The sequence below is a fragment of the Lepus europaeus genome, chromosome X (genome assembly GCF_033115175.1).
Source record: "Lepus europaeus isolate LE1 chromosome X, mLepTim1.pri, whole genome shotgun sequence".
Classification (NCBI taxonomy): domain Eukaryota; kingdom Metazoa; phylum Chordata; class Mammalia; order Lagomorpha; family Leporidae; genus Lepus; species Lepus europaeus.
Window position 1 is genome coordinate 110,554,022 of NC_084850.1, and position 12,615 is coordinate 110,566,636.

Here is a 12,615-nt window from a genome sequence, read left to right on the forward strand (position 1 = left end):
AAAAGGTTCTGATTGGGATTCCTCACTCCCACTGAATTATGGTGCCTTCCAACGTCAAATAGTGCTGGATACTCTAATGCCCTGCCCCCAGAGCCCCTCACATCCCTTCCACTGGTTTAGTGTGCCCAGCCTTCCGTGTCAGTGTGCTTTGCTGCTAATGACTAGCACCTGTGACCTTCCTTGGTGGCTTTTTCTTGGGCTAATTGAGTTGTCTCACCTGCACCTAGACCCTGAAACTTTATAACACCCTGGGGAGGTCCATAGCCAATGGACAAGGATTTGAAAGCCCAATGCCGTTACCTCACATTGAAAGACATTCAAGGTGTAATTTTTTTCTCCAGAGCTTCACCTTGGGCTGAGGATGAAAGTGAGACATTTCCTGAAATTGCAGCCTTGATTCTTGACTTTCTCTCTTCCTCTGTCCTGCTTTCCCTGCTCTACTTTGGTCTCCCCTGGAAGCACTTACCCCACAAATCACTCAGACAGGAATCCTCATCTCAGGGTCTGCTTCTGGGGGGGGGGGAATTGAGTGAAGACATAAGCATTTCAAGGTGTCCATTGAACTTGAAGAGGAAGTGAATTCTATGACTCAGGTGGAATGTTCCAGAATCTTACCCTCTCCTATAAGGTAGGTTCTCTTGAGATGTTTCTTGCTGTAATGGATGATGATCTTGGCCTGGAGAACTGAGAAAATAAACACAGCTCCCCTTGCCTCCCAGGCAATAGGGCCACAAAGGAACTCAGGAAGTACTGTAGAAGCCCGCTTAGCCAAGGAAAGTAAGAGAAGCCAGCCTTGAGTTTTTAAAGGACTTGGATCACAGACACCCAAAGCTGTGTGCATGTGCCTTCAGACTGAAACATATTAAGATCTGCTTCTGATATAAGGTTTGGGAGGATCTCCACAACTTTATTGCAAAACTGATTGATGATATAGTGCCGTTTTTTGGAGTTCTTTATACTTGTGCAGCAATGTTTTTGTCATGCATTATATCATTTAACCTTTGTAACATACTTGTGAGATACTAACATTCCTCACTTTACAGGCGAGAATACTGAGGTTATCTGCCTAAGTTTACCCCCTGAGTAAGTGGGAGCTGGAATTTTAGCTCTCCTTGGTCTGAACCAGATAGCCTTTTGCTTAACTATCTACCAGTGGCTTTGATGCTGGCTCTCCTCTCTCCAAAGCGATGAGGGAACATTTGTCAACATTTGCACAAGACAAAAAACTGTTTCATCTGGGAAGGTTTATGTAGACATTGTTCTTTTCGAAGGGAGATATGTAAATGTACAGGAAATTGAAATATATTAAATGAGCCCAACATGCTGTAATACAGACAATATTTTATATGGCAAAATTTTCTCTAAGCTTAGCGTTTCCTTACTACAAGGTCAATATGATGATTAATGGTTTATTTATAAGGTAGAAAATGATCCTTTTCTTTGCACTCATTTGTAGTACTGCATCTGGTATAATTTCTTTCCTATCCGGGTACGTGCAAAGGTTGTTCTTGGGTTTTAATTATTTTGTTTTTCCTCCTCTTCTCCACCTCCCTCCCCAGCCTCATTTTTGCCTTAGAACCAAAGCCAAGAAGGCTGCAGAACTACTCTTGTTTTATCCAATTCATTCCCTCCAGGACTGAAAAATGTGGCTATTCCTGAATTCTAAGTTTTCTGGCCAACCTCAAATGCAATATGAGAACACTTTTGGACGACAACCCTCCGTGAAAAAAAAAAAACATATACAGGATATATGTTCATATTTTAGTTTAAGCACTGAAAGGAAATTCTAGGCTTTGTTGTGAAATTTTAAAATATCAATTTTCAGCAACATAGAAAAGAAAATTTGAAAGTAGCTACACAAAAATCGGTTTTTATTTTCATTTAGAAATCAGACCAAAGATTAGAGCAAAACTCTATTCTCTGGGGTTCAAATTTTGTTTGCCCTGAATAAAATACACCTTCCTGTTTGACAGAAAACACATAAAGTATCCTAATTGTGAAGCAGCCCCAGGCAAGTGGTATTTAGGAAAATAAAATACTAAGCACAGAATCACAGAGCTGGAAGAAACCCTGTGAGAACATCTTGTCCTGCCCTCATCTCCCAACAGGGAATGGCTAACTCATCCTTCATGGGTTATTTACTATTTTGGTAGGATTTGTAAACCTAGATTATTTTTCATGTTTTGTGCCATTCCCATGGCATTTCACTTAATGGTGGAATGTCTTGAATCACAAGAAGCCACCAATACCTAATAAAACACTTAACACATACAGTATTTGGTAGAACTTTCTAGAAGGAATGAGTGCATCAACCAATGAAAAATATGAAAGGATGAATAGAATATTTATAATGGGATTCTTATTCTTACTGGTATGATTAATAAAAGTGGAACAAACTGTGCCCAAGTTAAATGTTTTGCAAACTCTTCATTTCATATTCCATGGTGTGGGTCTTGTCCTTTTTAATGTGTAAGGTGTCCTGTAATATGAATATATTCCAAGCAAGGAGTCTTTTGAGAGGAACAGGGGTGCTGTTAAACATTACAAGACTGCTGTGGGCAATCTGAGACTAATGGTTACCCTCTCAATGAGGGATTAGGAGCAGGGGGAAATGTGTATACAGGCTGTAAATGAAGACACAAGAGTTTAATCACACAAATGAAGATTTGAAGGGATTTTATTATGAATATCTTTGATGTTCTCACCTTGTTTTGGAATTGCGGCAAAGAAATGGGCCAAATAACAAAGACTCCTTTACAAAAATTAGGCAAGAAAGAATTGAACCCATATCAGACCATAGTCTGAGACTTCCCGTCCTGCTATCCTGCCAAATCCATCACGAACTCCCAACCCCAGTTCCCAGTCTCTCACCATCCTCTACCCCTCTTCTCCTCTTCACGGGCAACTTTCAGGACTAGGGGCTCCAGGATGCATTGCTTCTGGAACCAGTCAACATGAGACTTCCATTAAGGTGAAGGCTGCCGTCCACCACCTGGTCAACATGTATCTGAAGGCCTCCTCCACCTGCCTCTCCCAGGGCGTCTACGTTGAAGGCAGCAGTGTGGTTCAACATGGGCGGGGTGGCGGGGCAGGGCCACTTCTGCGAATTGGCGTAAAAGTGTGAGGCCATCGTGCATCTTTTCACGGGATACCGGTGCAGCCGCCACCGCACACCGCACCCTGTTTCCCGAACCAGCAGCAGAAGCTGCACCAAGGGAATGGCGTGACATGTGGGAAGCCATGGAAGCCACCTGGCCCTGGAGAAGAACCTGAACCAGGCCCTTTTGGACCTGCGTATCCTGGGTTCAGCCAATGCAAACTGAAGTCTCTGTATCTTTCTGGAGAGCCAGTTCCTCCACAAGGAGGTGAAACTCATCAAGAAGTGAGACCACCTGACCAACCTCCGCAGGCTGGCCGGCCTTGAGGCTCACTCCAAAGCACGACTGGAAGCTTGTAGAGCCCAGAAAACTTGGAGGGGCCCCTCGTCATTCCTCTGGAATCGTGATTTCTCCTAAGCTCCTCCCTCCAACAGAGACATAGCTTTTCATCACCCTGAAGCACTCACAGAAGCCATGGACCAGATGAAAACGAAAAAGATTCCTTTTGCAGAGAGAGAGAGAGAGAGAGAGAGAGAGAGAGAGAGAGAGAGAGAGAGGCTAAGTGGGGGGAAAAGTATTTAGAATACATGCAGGATTTGCAGTCTGCTTATAATTTTCTGGATTGTCTAAAGAAATTGTTCTTGGGGCCGGCGCTGTGGCGCCTTGGGCTAAAGCCCTGGCCTGAAGCGCCAGCATCCCATATGGTTACCGATTCTAGTCCGGGCTGCTCCACTTCCAATCAAGCTCTCTGCTATGGCCTGGGAAAGCAGTAGAAGATGACCCAAGTCGTTGGGCCCCTGCAGCCACATGGGAGACCTGGAAGAAGCTCCTGGCTCCAGGCTTCGGATTGGTGCAGCTCGGGCCATTGCAGCCATCTGGGGAGTGAACCAGCAGATGGAAGACCTCTCTCTCTGTCTCTACCTCTCTCTGTAACTCTGTCTTTCAAATAAATACAAACAAATCTTTAAAAAAATTGTTCTTAACTTTAATGCATTGTCTGTGTACTTTGAGGATTTGATAAGCTATATTTCTCTGTGCAGAAAAAACACCCATTTATAAACTGTTAAATACAATCTTAGTGGTTTTATCATTTCTCTGAAGCCATTCTGGGTCCTGGATTAAATTCAAACTGTAGTGTTGTAAAATGTATACCTAGTTTTGCCTAGCAGAGCAGAGAGCTGAGTATCTGGACTACATCATGCTGTGTCACCTGTAACCCCAAAACTCAGGAGAAAATTGCTTTTCCGGATTTTCAAGCTGGTGTGATGCCATATGCCTGTTCTGAAGAACACAATAGGAAGAAGCCCTGTGAAATTCATCTTCGCGTTTGCCACTAGGTTGCTGCGGAGAACATTGATTTTTCCTTCATATGCTGACCTCTTTATGAAGCCTCTCAAGAGAAATTTCATTCTGGTCTCCGTATTCAGAGTAAAAGTGCTTCACTTGGATCATTGGTTTGTTTTTGTTTTATGGACACTACATGTTATAACTAATTCAGTTTTCTCTTCTGATTGCCTGCTAGAAAGCTGCAAACCAAATTTGTCATCCACCCAGAGTGTACGAGCAGGATTGTGTAAGCATTTTTGTTTAAGCTTCATTTGTGGTCTGTTACTGATTTCTTGCTGTATGCATGTTATGGATCATTTTAAGCCACCTTAAAACCCTTCTAGAACAAGACTGTGTATAAATAAACAAACTTAAAATGCAGGTTTCAAAAAAAATGGCTCTGCAGTTTCGAGAAAAGGGAAGATAATTTTCAGGAAGCAGCTGAGAGAGCCAAAATGATTAGAATGGCGGTGGGTCAAATGGAGGTTACATTCCAGAATCCAACAGAGAAGCAGCAAAATGTAGCATTTTCTTTAAAATGGGTTTCATTTTTCTGCTTCGTTATTTTCTTCTAAATCCACACATTGTGTCCCCGAGAGAGCAATCTAATAGATATGTATTGTTTTCTTTGCACTTTGAAAAGCTGGAGTTACAACTTTTTCTCAAGATGCATAAATGCAAACAAGTCAATTCTTTCTTTGTGGCACCCTTCCTTCCCGAAGCAGGAAGGCCAAGGACACCCTATCATTTCTTTTATCCTGGAAGGGTCAGAAGCATGGGAAGACTATTTTGCAGACTTTGGGACAACTGTTTGGCCTAGTTAAGGAGAAAATCTTATCTTTCTGTTTTCATGCAAAGTCTTGTGAAAATAAAAAATATATATTTAGGAAACATTCCTAGAGAAAGGACTTTTTTACCATTTGCTGTTTGTTGGCAGTAAGAGATAATATGAAAGTACTTAATTGTCTTCAGATTTGGATTAAAAACTCATACTCTGTGCTTAACATATATACTTAAAATCACTTTTCAAAGGAGCACCCAAATATAATCACATAAATCCGAATGAGAAAAAATAATCACATAATACTAGGATCAATTGAAAAGCTATAATTTGAAACAGATCATAGGGGAAGAAGGATGACAAAATGTGTTTCTAAATGACAACTTAATATTTATCAAGTTATTATTAGTGTCCTTCATTGCCAGGAATGGGGCTATAGGAGGAAGCTTTATTCAGGTCTCCCAAATAAGCAGAAATGTTCTTTGGGCATCATGTAATTCTTGAAAAACAACAACTTGCTGGGCAGAAAATAAACAATTTAAAGACATGTTAAAATATTAGTTTGACTTTTAAAAATGACAAGGTTCTTGAAGAACTTTTGGAAACGTGGGAGTTTGTTGACATTAAATTTCTAGGGATTAATTTGGAAACAAGTTCCACAGTGATTTCCTCTATGGATAAACACACATGCCTCTATGAGTGTGAGTGTGTGTGTGTGTACGTGTGTGTGTGTGTTTGTACACTCTCACAGAGAAGTGTAATAAATTATTTCTGTAGGCTGTGACAAATTCCATATACCAGCCTGAAAGGCTTTTCTTGGTATACAATATTTTATTTTTTTTATTATTATTTTTTAATTTTTTTAAATTTTTTCGCCCGGCCTCAGTCTGTTCTCAGAACACACTCCATCACCTGGAGCCCAGGACTCAGATTGCGCAGTGGTCTGGTCATCATCGGCCAGGGCTCACGGCCACAGCGGCACAGGCCTCCCCACCGCCCTCCCGCCCACGACCCCCTAACTGCCCCGCGCCCGGGCCCCGAGCCCCACTTCGCCGGCCTCGTTTTCATAATCCTCTCAGGCCCTGGGGCCTGATCATATAAGGAAAATACTGTGGGCTCATGCGGGGGCTGCCCTGGGGATCCGGGCGCACCCTACCCTACAACCCTCGCTGCACCCCACCCGCCCACCGGCCTACCCCGTGCCCACGCCCGCCACCCGGTATACAATATTTTAGAATGAATTTAAATTACCTTTTAAATTGAATGTCCAATTACTTTCCCAGTGTTGAAGTTTTAGGGGTCTTAATTGTTCATTCTTCCTTTCAGCTATGTTCTAATCAATTAGAATAGAAAAGAATCAAGATGAAAATAAAAAATGGCTTTCCTGATGGTAAAGCTAGATTGGAGAATATGTTAAGGCTTTCTGTTGTTACACACTGAATTAAACAAAACCACCTAGCTCCAGGAAGAGGCTGAAACAGAGCAGAGATCAGGCTGAGCTGGCCGGAAGGGTAGTCAAACTTTTCTTCTTTATTTAGGATTTATTTTATTTATTTGAAAAACAGAGTGACTAAAAGAGAAGAAGAGATGGAGTTAGGGAAGGAAGCAAGGAAGGAGGGAGAGAGAGAGAGCAGTATCTTCCATCTACTGATTCACTCCCCAACTGGCCATAACGGCCTGGGCTGGGCCAGGCCAAAGCCAGGAGCTAAGAAATCCATCTGGGTCTCCCATGTGGGCGGCAAGAGGCCAAGTACTGGCAAGTGCCTTCCCAGAGACATTAATGGGGAACTGGGTCAGAAGCACAGTAGCTGACACTTGAATCAGTGCTGTGATAATGGATGCCAGTGTCCAGGTGGAGGCTTAACCTACATCAGCCCTGGTTCACCTCTTCTACTAACTACACGGAGACCCAGGTAACGATGGTGGTCCAAGGGAAGAGGGGAGGGCATGGCAGGCTCCATTGCCTTATCATTGCAGTGACCCTGTGCCTGGCAGGCAGCAGGCTCTCGGAGTTCTCCAACTCCCCCCCACTGTGTCCCTTTAAGGACTAGAGTGGAAATTCCCTCTTTTTTATAGATATATGAGGCCTAGAAAATAAAGGTCTCTTGCAAATGACCTCATGAGCTCTCTGCCATAACCAAAGTGCTCAGTTGCTTGTCCCTAATACCTACACTTCTCAAACAGTTCCCCACATCCAGATCGCCCTTCATACCCTCCTTCACCAAGTCCACTTTTCAGCCTAGTTTCCGCCTGTCTTCTGTGGAAGTTTCCCTGAGCAACCCAACCCAGCCTTCTGGGATGGATTCATTTTCTTCTCTTAGTTGTCACATGGACCCCTGGACAGTAGGCAAGTTGGCAGCTGAAAGGCAGGTAGCACAGTGATGGAACAATGACGGCCGGGCCACACTATCTGTGCTCCATCTTGGTCCAATGCTTTCACCTTTTTTGGCTCCAGCTTCTTCATCTGAAAAACCAGACACCATCAAGATAATATTATCCAACTCAAAGATTATACTAAGGATTACGGTAAGCAAGTCACGTACAGTCCTTAAGCCATGGTCCAGCACAAAGTAAGTGCAGTGTTAGCTATCTTTATGAAGTAACGTTGCACTTGAGTTATGCTAATGACATTTCAAAATAACATTGTTCCTCGATTTCAGGAAAATAGATAACTTTCGATTCTAGAATCTCCCTTAATGACCATTCCTCCCTTTAAGCACAATTAATGGAAGTAAAACCTGAGAATTTGCTCATCTTTTGGATGTATTATTTAGTGAGTAAGAGGATAGAGAAAGGAAGTGAAGGAGGACCGCTCTCTCTCCTTAGCCTAATAAGTTGAGTCATGTTATTTAGGTTCTGGGATTAATTGCTTTAATTACCACAGTGCTGAAAGCAGGCACGACATATTTTAACCTCTCAGGAAGGACAAGCTGCACAAAGGGGTCATTTGAGAGCTGAAGCTAATTAACTGCTGGCTGCTACTCTTTGCATAGTTTCCAATTCCTGGGAGTCTTCTCCACCCACTCTTTTCGCCCACACATCCTTTCCTTCCATTTTGTGGTAGCCTTGGCTAGATCAGCATAAGGAGCAGGGAACTGAATAGGCACAGAACTCTAGGCAACACTAAGGCCTTGAACTCTTTTGCACTAGGGCCTGTTTAAAGTTTTGCCTTGGAGCTGGCACTGTGGCGTATTGGGTAAAGTCGCTGCCTGCAGTGCAGACATCCCATATGGGTGCCGGTTCGAGTCCCGACTGCTCCTCTTCTGATCCAGCTCTCTGCTATGGCCTGGGAAAGCAGTAGAAGATGGCCCAAGTCCTTGGGCCCCTGCACCCACGTGGGAGACCCAGAAGAAGCTCCTGGCTCCTGGCTTCGGATTAGCACAGCTGCAGCCATTGCGGCCAATTGGGGAGTGAACCATCGGATGGAAGATCTTTCTCTCTCTCTTTCTCCCTCTCCTTCTGTCTCTGTATAACTCTGACTTTCAAGTAAATAAATAAATATTTTTTAAAAAATAAAGTTCTTGCTTTTTGGATACTAGGTAGTTGACTCTCCCTCTCTTGAAAGATGTAGAGTTACAATGCTACTTATTCAGATGAGGAAAATAGCTTCACTGTGTTAATGGTGCGTTATTTATTTCCGTAAGTCATTTATCCACCTTGATGAATAATTTATTCATCACGGTAATGATGAAGCAGGCACTGCTCCATGGAGCAGCGGGGGTGGCAGTATATAATATAAAAGAGTTTGAATTAATGTAAAGTTTCAGCTGACTAAACTCCATACGAATCAGACATCCTCCTCAGAATTTAGCAATTCTGATGGCTCAATTACAGATCCATAAGAAGAGATAAAGTCTGGCATTTGCCAGGAGAGGTCAAGGTTCCCCAATGGCACAAAATACCAGGTCAAAGTGAAGGAGACATGGGTAGAGACAACTATCTGGGACTTAAAATCAACCTCTTGTTTCTGCCAAAAATTGATATCCTGAATCTCAACATAGGAAATCATACATAGACAAAAATTGAGGAGCATTATCCAAAATGGCTGATCTGTAATTCTTTTTTTCCACCCAAAGATTTATTTATTTGAAAGGCAGAGTTACAGAGAGGCAGAGGCAGAGAAATAAAGAGAGGTCTTCCACCTGCTGGTTCACTCCCCAAATGGCCGCAACAGCCAGAGCTGGGCTGATCCAAAACCAAGAGCCAGAAACCTCCTGGCTTCGGACCAGCACAGCTTGGCCATTGCAGCCAATTGGGAAGTGAACCAGCAGATGGAAGATCTCTTTCTCTCTCTCTGCCTCTCCTCTCTCTGTGTAACTCTGACTTTCAAATAAATAAATAAATCTTAAAAAAAAAAAAAAAAAAAAAGCCAGGAACTTCTTCCAGATCTCCCATGCAAGTGCAGGGGCCCAAGGACTTGGGCCATCTTCCAGTGCTTTCCCAGGCCATAGCAGAGATCTAGATAGGAAGTAGAGCAGCTGGGACTTGAACCAGCGCCCATATGGGATGCTGGTGCCGCAGGCAGCAGCTTTATCTACTATACCACAGCACCGGCCCCACTGGCCTCTAATTCTTAAAAGTGTTGAAATGAGCAACTATCCCTGATTAAAGAAGACTAAAAAGGGTGATAACTAAATGCATGAATCTGGATTGAAGCAGAGTAGGCAAAAAAAAAAAAAAAACACCCTGTAAAAGACATTAAACAATTGATAAAATGTGAATATTGACCATGCATCGGATAGCGGTATGAATAGTACACTTCCTAATTGGGATGCTCGCAGGGAGATTGAATAGAATGCCTTTACTTTTAGAAAACACGCACTAAAATTATTTAGGAATAACTGGGCACAAAATCTCCAACTTAATTCCAAATGGTTAAGAAAAACAATTTGGTGAATCTGGGTAGAATTTTTAAAAAGTTCTTATACCATTATTGTAACCTTTCTGAAAGTTTGAAACTATTTCTAAATAAAAAGCTCTCACAAGAAAGTCAATCTCGGGGCCAGCACCATGGCATAGCATGTAGAGCCTCTGCCTCCGGTGCCAGCATCCCATATAGGCGCCAGTTCGGGTCTCACTGCTCCACTTCTGATCTAGCTTTCTGCTGTGGCCTGGGAAAGCAATAGAAGATGGTCCAAGTCCTTGGGCCCTTGCACCCAAGTGGGAGACCTGGAAGAAGCTCCTGGCTCCTGGTTCAGATTGGCTCAGCTCCGGCCATTGGAGCCATCTGGAGAGTGAACCAGCAGATGGAAGACCTCTCCTTCTCTCTCTCTCTCTCTCTTTCTCGCTCTGCCTCTCTGTAACTCTGCCTTTTGAATAAATAAATAAATCTTTAAAAAGTAATGAAAGTCAATCTCAGATAATTTAGACTTGACTAGATATTTAATGGGGCTTAGCTGCTCATGGCTATACTTTTTATCTAGCAACTGCTATGTCATTTCCCATCACTAGGGGTGGAAACCCTGTGTCAGAGAAAGGGCTGTATTTTGTTTGTTTGTTAATTCCATGATTATCTGTCTACTCTGACAGACCATGAGCTCCTCTAGAATAAGGATTTGTTTTATTTATCTTTGCAATTCTTTCATCTGACAGAGTCCCTAACTTATATTAAATCCTCAAAACTAACTTGTTGAATGCTTGTTGAAATGGCTTTTCTGTGACCATTTGGATTTAGATTTCCAGTCACAGGGTTTCCTGAACAATGCAACTATCATAAAATTCCAACTTATTTTTCTTCCTGAATATAAATTATATATTTTCAGAATTATTTTTTACCGTTTGTCTCTAAAAGGATGGCAACAATTTTTAAAGAGAAGAGTATCCAGGACAGAGAGGGAAAAAATGAAATCCCATTATTTTATAGCCACATAACTGATATTGCTGCTAGATTAAGTATTTTAATCTTCCAGACCTGATGGTTTATATCTTCCAAAGAGGATCTATGCCATTTGCTTTGCTGGTGGAAAAAAAAAAAACAAACAAACAGTTTCTTTCAGTCATTATATGCCCCTGGGACTATGTCAGGCATCAAGATTTAAGACATATGTCAACCTGAAAGGTCACCAAGTGGGATGGAAGATCCAGTTAGATTTTTGCTTTTCCTGTCTTCCCTTCATCTATTCAAGTTTCAGTACACACTTGTGAATGCTATCAGCACCTCATTCTTTTGGACCTTCCTCTTTTCATCTCACAAAATGGCATCCCCTGATGCTCAGAACTTATCTGATGTTCACAAATAGACCTCGATATTATTACACACTGGTAAAATGCTCATAGCCAGGTCATTTTTGTTCTGCAGGACATAAACAAACTCACAGAATACCAGACTCAGAGAAAGTTACTCTGAGACCGTAATAAAATGAATCAAAGCAAGATCACTTCATCATTTTGTCTAAGCACAAAGTTAAAGCTTCTGTACCTTTCACAAAATACCCAGAGATAGGATTGCTTTCCCTTTCTGAAAGCTGTGCCCTTGGTCCCGCCCCCAAATCATCCATCTAAAGCTCAGATCCCAAATCCTATACTTGTGTCTCCTTTGTGAGGCACCCTATGGTCTCCCATGATGTGTGTCATTTCACACTGAAATAAGTTAAAAGACAAAAAGTTGTCTAATTACAGTGCATTCTTAGTTCTCTTTTGTGGAAGGAGATTGATGTTATTCTGAGAGAATGTTGTCTATGGCTAGCCATTCAATCTACACTCATTTGAAAGGTATATTAGGAATACCCAAATTATTTGTGTGTAGTTCCTTGTTTCATGTAATCCAAAAGTGTTTACTGACCATATTCATTTATTCATTAAAAAATATTCATTGGAGGTGGGTGTTTGGCATGGTGATTAGGTCATTGCTCTGCTTCCCAGTCCAGCTTCTTGCTGGTGCACACCTTAGAAGACAGTAGATGATGGCCCAGATGGTTGAGCTCCTATCACTCATGTGGGACCAGATTGAGTTCTGGGCTCCTGGCTTTGGCCTGGCCCAGCCCTGGATGTTATTTTTGGCATTTGGAATGTGAACCAGTGATGAGATCTCTCTCTCTCTCTTCTCTCTCTCTCTCTCTCTCTCTCTCTCTCTCTCTCTCTCTCTCTCTCTCTGCCTTTCAAATAAATAAAAATTAAATGAAAAAATTGATTCTTTGAAAAGCAACAAAATTGACAAACATTTAAAAATACTATTTGAGTGTACTAGGCACAAGATCTGGGTGCTATAGATAAAGAGAGGTATAATACACATTTTATATTTCAGCAAGCTCACACTCTGGTTTACAGATACAATATTAAGGGTTGCTGATGCCAGCATATCATATGGGAGTGCCAGTTCAAGTCCCTGTAGCTCCACTTCAGATCTAAGGTAGACCAAGGTGATATGAGAGCTATAATTTTTATATTGCTTATGTTGCTCTCTGGTTGTTT

General features: G+C 42.1%; 2 non-coding genes across 2 annotated transcripts; both read right to left on the minus strand.

Moving 5' to 3' along the window:
* Window positions 1-6,082: 6,082 nt before the first annotated feature.
* LOC133753897 (small Cajal body-specific RNA 18) lies at window positions 6,083-6,165 on the minus strand. Its single transcript, XR_009865133.1, has one exon. It is a non-coding gene; the product is annotated as a small Cajal body-specific RNA 18 (non-coding RNA).
* Window positions 6,166-6,232: 67 nt separating this feature from the next.
* Window positions 6,233-6,353, minus strand: LOC133753915 (small Cajal body-specific RNA 17). The gene has a single exon (XR_009865146.1). It is a non-coding gene; the product is annotated as a small Cajal body-specific RNA 17 (non-coding RNA).
* Between the last annotated feature and the right edge of the window lie 6,262 nt (window positions 6,354-12,615).